Consider the following 6,000-nt stretch of genomic DNA (forward strand, 5'->3'; position numbering starts at 1 on the left):
TATGCATCTGCCCTTTTCCTTGAAGCATGCACAATTATGCTCTCTGCTGTTGGAGTTAGAAGGTGAAGTCCTTCTCTCTGGCTGGAGGGAAGCCATGAGGTGGGTGAGCATTCGGTGGGTGAGTGTTCAGTGTGTGTTTCCACACCGGGGTCAACAAAGAATCCCTGTCCTGAGTAATGTTTGCACTCACTGGTCCCTCATCTGCTGCTGGTGTTGCCCTATTTGCAGTTGTGCAACGGGAGCAAAGCTCCAGGAACGTATTAGTAAGCACTGCTGAGATGAACCTGATATTGAGAGGAGCAGGAGAGAGATTTTATTGGGATAAGAGCAAGGAGCTGAGCAGGGGGACCGAGCTGTGGGACTGCAGAGCCAGCAGCCAGGCCTGGGAACACCTGCAGAGCCACTGAGCCTTTCTGAGCCTTGCAGGAGCAGGAGGTGGCTGTTACCATCACATCAACGCTCAGGATTTTGTAGGACAGAAATCCTGATTTGTGTTGGCTTCTGCAGCATGAAAGAGAAAAGAAAAGAGAGAGCAAAGGTGCAAAGTTAAATATTTAATTGTGAATTTTCTCCAGTTAATTGTCAATTAAGCTCCAGCAATTAGCAATTAGTTCCACAACCATTACCTGAACAATCACAGCTTGTGCTCATGAGTTACCCTTCTTCCTTTTATCTCAAACAACCCCCCTCCCCCCGCCTCCCAGCTCTACCTGAGCAGGCAAGAACAAGGAGCAAGCCAGGGCTGGGGAGCATCAGCCCATGGTAGCAGTAAGAAGCCTTTTGTGCTGCTCTCCATCCTCCGCTGCCCACGCAGGGCTCGCCTCCCACTCTGCCCACGTCAGCAGTAATTTCCCCTGAGGCTCTACATGGGGCTTGCCACGTGCCTGTGGGTGGCCTGACTACAGCTTGCTTGTGGGTCAGGGGAGCTCTCCTGCTGCCCACCTCAAGGGCAGCAGATGTTGCTGCTTTGATGCCCTGCTCAGGCAGGACTGCAGGTGAGCAGGGCGCAGCTTTGTGTGGCAGCTCAGGATCACAGCATCACAGAAACATCCAGGTTGGAAAAGCCTCTCAGGATCACCAAGTCCAACCTAGAACCCTACTCTACAAGATTCACCTTAAACCATAGCCCTAAGCACCCATGTCCAAACGACCCTTAAACACATCCAGGGTGGGTGACTGCACCACCTCCCTGGGCAGCTCATTCCAGTGCCTGACCACTCTCTCCACCGAAAACCTTTTCCTAATATCCAACCTAAACCTCCCCAGTCTCAGCTTGAGGCCATTCATCCTTCTTCTGTCTCCAGTTAGCTGTGAGAAGAGACCAGCAGCAGCCTCTCCACACGATCCATTCAGGTAGCTGTTGACAGCCATGAGGTCTCCCCTCAGCCTCCTTCCTCAAACTAAACAGCCTCAGCTCCCTCAGTCTCTAAAAAAAAACCTAAAACATTTTCTGGGGGGTCCCAGGAACTTAGGGGGGCCCTGGAGGGGGTTCCAAGGCCTTTCCCTTACCGTGACCTCACTGATGGTAGGGGTGCTCAGGCCTTCACTGACCTGGGTTTTTCAGTACCCAGAAAATGGCCAAGGAGCTCAGAGTGCTTGTGGAAAGCACAGACCAAGCAGTCCTGGCTGTCTAGAAGGATCTGGTGGTGAGCGGAGTAGGAAACTTTCCGCCCTGTAGTGAACTGGCTTGGCTCCAAAGTGTTTTGCTGTTTCCTGCTCTGTTGACTGTGTGTCTGTCAGTTCCCACTGCCCTCAAAATACAGCTTCCTCATGCAGCAGCCCCTTTGCTGTGCAGCTCTGGTTTGTGCCTGCAGCAGGCTCCTGAAGGACATAGCACTGGGCAAGCAGATTTAGGTGGACCTTTGCAGCACTGGGGTGGTAAGAAAGCTCCTTAGAAGGATATTGAGAAGCTGGAGTGTGCTCAGAGAAGAGCAACAAAGCTAATGAAGGGTCTGGAGAACAGGTCTCATGAGGAGCAGCTGAGGGAACTGGGGTTGTTTAGCCTGGAGAAAAGGAGGCTGAGGGGAGACCTCATTGCTCTCTGTAACTCCCTGAAAAGGAGATTGGAGCCAGGTAGAGGTTGGTCTCTCCTCCCAAGTAAAAAGACATAGGGCAGGAGAAAAGAGCCTCAAGTTGTGCTAGGGGAGCTTTAAGTTGGATATGGGGAAAATTTCTTCCCTGAAGGGTTGTCAAGCCCTGGAACAGGCTGCCCAGGGCAATGGTGGAGACCCTACTACTGGAGGGATTTAAAGGCTATGTAGATGTAGTGCTGAGGAACGTAGCTTGGTGGCCTAGGCAGTGCTGGGCTAATGGTTGGACTTAGTGATCTCAAAGGCCTTTTCCAACCTAACCAATTCTGTGAAATAACATTTAAAGACAGAGTTGACAAGCACATATATATATATATATATATATATTTCTTTTACCTAGGTGCAGAAGCAACATGTTTGCAGAAGCAGCTGCCTATAATCCTCTAGACATGCAGGTAGATGCTCCATGCAGGAGAGATGCTGCATGCACCAGCTCAGCTGAAGGAGGGTAAGGTGAAAAGCCACTCTGAAAGCACAGACAGATCATGTACACCTTGTAACTGCCATGTGAAGTGTTGTTGCTCTTCTGGCTTTTAGTAAAATGCTGTATGGAGGAGAGAAGGGATTTGGGGTTTTTGGTTTTGCTTTCTTTGCTGTGTAGTTTCTCTTTTGGGAGGATGAGCAACCAGCAGTGAGCATCAGCCCTGTCCTCTGGGAGATGTAGCTCCAGGTGGGATGTGCAGAGAGCACATGAGTGAGGAGGGAGAGCCCCAGAGCAGCCTCAGAGTCTGTTTTGGAAAAAATCTCACGTGGTTCGTGGTTTGCAGCTCTCTGCTGGAGCTGCCAAAGCCCTGATGGGCTGCAGGCCCACGGCTGGGGCTGCTCCACTCCCCACCCAGTACAAACCCAGTGCAAGCTCCAGTCAGTGCATGGGTTGAAGGTCTGTCGAACAAAGTAATGCCTGGAGGCTCTCTGTATGTCTGCCTCTGCCAGGGGGATCCTGAGGAATAAACCCCACCTCTTTATCTGCAGAGATCCAAGGGAGTTGCTCAGCTTGTGAGGAACTGGCACATCTTGGGACAGATGTTTCCAGCTGTGCCCTGAGGTACCAACCCCACAGCTCATACCCTCTGCCCTCCCAGATCACAGCTCTCCATACCCTCCTGCCTTCCAGTTTATGGCCCCTCATATCCTCCTGCCTCCCTTTCACTCCAACCAGCAACAAGGAAAGGTCCTTCCCAGCACACTTGCCAGGAAGATGCAGATCCCTGCAAAGCTCTCCTGGGAGCTGTGGCAGCACCTGAGTGGGCTGTCCATGTTATCCCCTCTCCACCCTCAGCATCACTCAGAGTCATTGTCGACCCCTGTGAGCAGCAGCTTGATCCCGGACCTCCTGGCTCTCTCCCCCCGGCCCTGTTACATCAGCAAGAAGTGATTCCAATCTTTATTCACTACTAATGAATTATACATTGATTACACAACAGCAGCTCTCTGCATCGCTGGGCTGGGCTGCTGCTCTCCCACATGGCACCTCGTGGAGTGTGGCTCAGCCCAGCTGCAGCTCATCCCTCTCTGATGCTCTGAGAAAAATGAGTGTCCACTCCCTGGGCACAGGAGCAGCAGAGCCTGAGCTGGATGTGGAATCCCACTCGAGTTTGCTCTTCCTCTGCCATAGCTCTAGTGGGAGCTGATTTTTGTCCTTCCCCACTCCCACCCCCCTTCCTCCTCCCCTTTACATAACCTGACCCATCACCATAGATACGTTGACATAAATATTTAAAGATGGCAGCGAGACAGGCCACGCAGATGGGAACCATTTGTTGAGTTTATTAGAAACAGAAACTTCAGGCACAGCTACAAGTCTCTGCTTGCAGCCTTCCCCTCCCCAAGAAGGCTTTGAGGCCAGTGTGACCTCTTGGGCTTCAGCTGACTTTGCAAAGCTGGGCACCAGGAGTTTTGGCTGAGCAGGCACCAAACGCTCGTACTGGGAACAGAGAAAGCACTCTGGAGATGTTCCACTAGATACATGGATGAGGTTCTTAATGCTATGGTTTCTACCCAAAATGAAGGTGTTGGCTGGCTCCCCACATGCTGTGGGCAGGCTTGTTCTGAGGGATGAAGGGAAACACAGAACTTTAGAGTTTGGAAGGGACCTCCAGAGATCATCAAGTCCACCCTCCCCTGCCAAGGCAAGATCAACCAGAGTAGTTCACATAGAAATGCATCCAGGTGGGTTTGGAAAGTCTCCAGAGAAGGAGACTCCACAACCTCTCTGAGCAGCCTGCCCCAGGACTCTGGCACCCTCACTGTCAAGAAGTTTCTCCTCATGTTGAGGTGAAACCTTCTCTGTTCCTCTTTGTATCCATTGTTCTTTGTCTTATTGCTGTGCACCACCGAGAGAGCTTGGCCCCAGCCACTCGACACCCACCTCTCAGATATTTGTAGACATTGATTAGATCTTCTCTCAGTCTTCTCCTCTTCAGACTAAACAGTCCCCAGACTAAACAGGGCTCTCAGTCTCCCTTCATAGGGGAGATGCCCAAGTCCCCCAATCATCCTCATGGCTCTCCTTTGGACTCTCTTCAGCAGGCCTCTGTCTCTCTTGAACTGGGGAACCCCAAACTGGACACAATATTCCAGGTGTGATCTTGCAGGGCAGCGTAGAGGGGGACTGCCATAGGCCAGTCCATGCCACTTGCTTTTGCCCAGTCCCTGCTTTGCAAAGCAGCATAATGGGGTGCTGGTTGTTCTCCCACACTCTGGGACTCCTAGCCTCCCACAGGGTGAATTTGTAAGCTTCTTTTCGTGCATCTCCAAAACCAAAAGTCCTATTTAAAGAATTGTGATGATGTTGTTGTTGTTTGGTTTGAAGGTCTGAGGGGTTTGGGGGCTGTTGGTTGGTTTTGGTGTTTTGGTGGTTTTTTGTTTGGTTGGAGTTTTTGTTGTTTTGCCTTTTTTCTTTTCTTACCACCACAGGTAAACTGGAAATGCCAGGCTGTTTCTGACACATCTCCCACAGCAAATACAATGTGGTGGTTAAAGGCTTATCAGGACCTCACCCCCAGGATGATGTGGGCTTTATTCTCATGGCTGGTCCATCAGCTTTGTGCTGGCTGTGAGAAGAGCAAGGGGAGTGCCATGCAAACCCAAGCCTGAGCATACCCCACATCCTGTGGTCCCAAGTGGACAAGGGACTCTGCTCTCCCAAATCTCCTGGAGATCCTGGGTGTGAGGAGTTTAGAGCTTGTTTTGCTGCTAATTGTTTCACATCCTGGTTGCCTGCTCTTGAGGCACGTGTAGGAGGTGGGGAGGATGAGGATTTGTCCTCTCCCCTGATCCCCCTCCATGCAGTTTTTTTGGTTTTAAGTGAAGGGGTTTAATGCAGAGCTGCTGAAAGGCTGATGGACATCTCCCAGGCTCAAAGTCCCAGGGATAGGATTCTCCAAGTGCTGCTGGCATGGGCCCACTGGCTAAACCTAGGGCTGGGAGACAGCTCGAGCCGTATCTGTTCTGAGGGCTCTGGGGAGCCACATTCATTGATGTCAGCCATGCCAAAACCCACAAGCATGACACTGACTTTTATAAACAGGTGCCCAAAAACCCCAAACCACTCAGGCTCAGCAGACAGAGGAAAACACTGCAAGAGCCTCACCACTCTCTGCCTGCAAACCCAATTGTGAAAGCAAATGGAAACAGCTGCGTGGGGCAAGGGGAATTTTATGTTTGGGGGGTGGGTTGAGACCTTTATTTGTCACTGGTTTGCAATTTACTTTTTCCTTTCATTGAAGAAAGAAGCTCTTGGGAGCTTCTTCAGAGGCCTGCCTGCAGCTGGCTGTTCTGTGCTGTGCCATTCCCAGCCCCATCCTCCTGAAGAGGGAAGTCATCAGCCCTATTCATAGCGCTCACACTCGACACCGGCATGTGACACCGACACATGAACTGAATTCGTGCAAATTAGCTTCACTTATTT

General features: G+C 51.2%; 1 protein-coding gene across 6 annotated transcripts in view; it reads left to right on the plus strand.

Moving 5' to 3' along the window:
• Positions 1-4,665, plus strand: part of TSPAN32 (tetraspanin 32) — a 42,677-nt gene extending 38,012 nt beyond the window's left edge. For 5 of the 6 annotated variants that reach the window (XR_010306695.1, XR_010306701.1, XR_010306700.1 and 2 more), the window contains one exon: positions 2,431-2,651. The gene's annotated coding sequence lies outside the window, so the exon portion shown is untranslated. Of the gene's footprint in view, positions 1-2,430; positions 2,652-4,616 lie in introns of those variants that run through there. The other variant, XR_010306699.1, reaches the window with a different exon arrangement.
• Positions 4,666-6,000: the final 1,335 nt, after the last annotated feature.

Source organism: Pogoniulus pusillus, chromosome 24 (assembly GCF_015220805.1).
Source record: "Pogoniulus pusillus isolate bPogPus1 chromosome 24, bPogPus1.pri, whole genome shotgun sequence".
NCBI lineage: Eukaryota > Metazoa > Chordata > Aves > Piciformes > Lybiidae > Pogoniulus > Pogoniulus pusillus.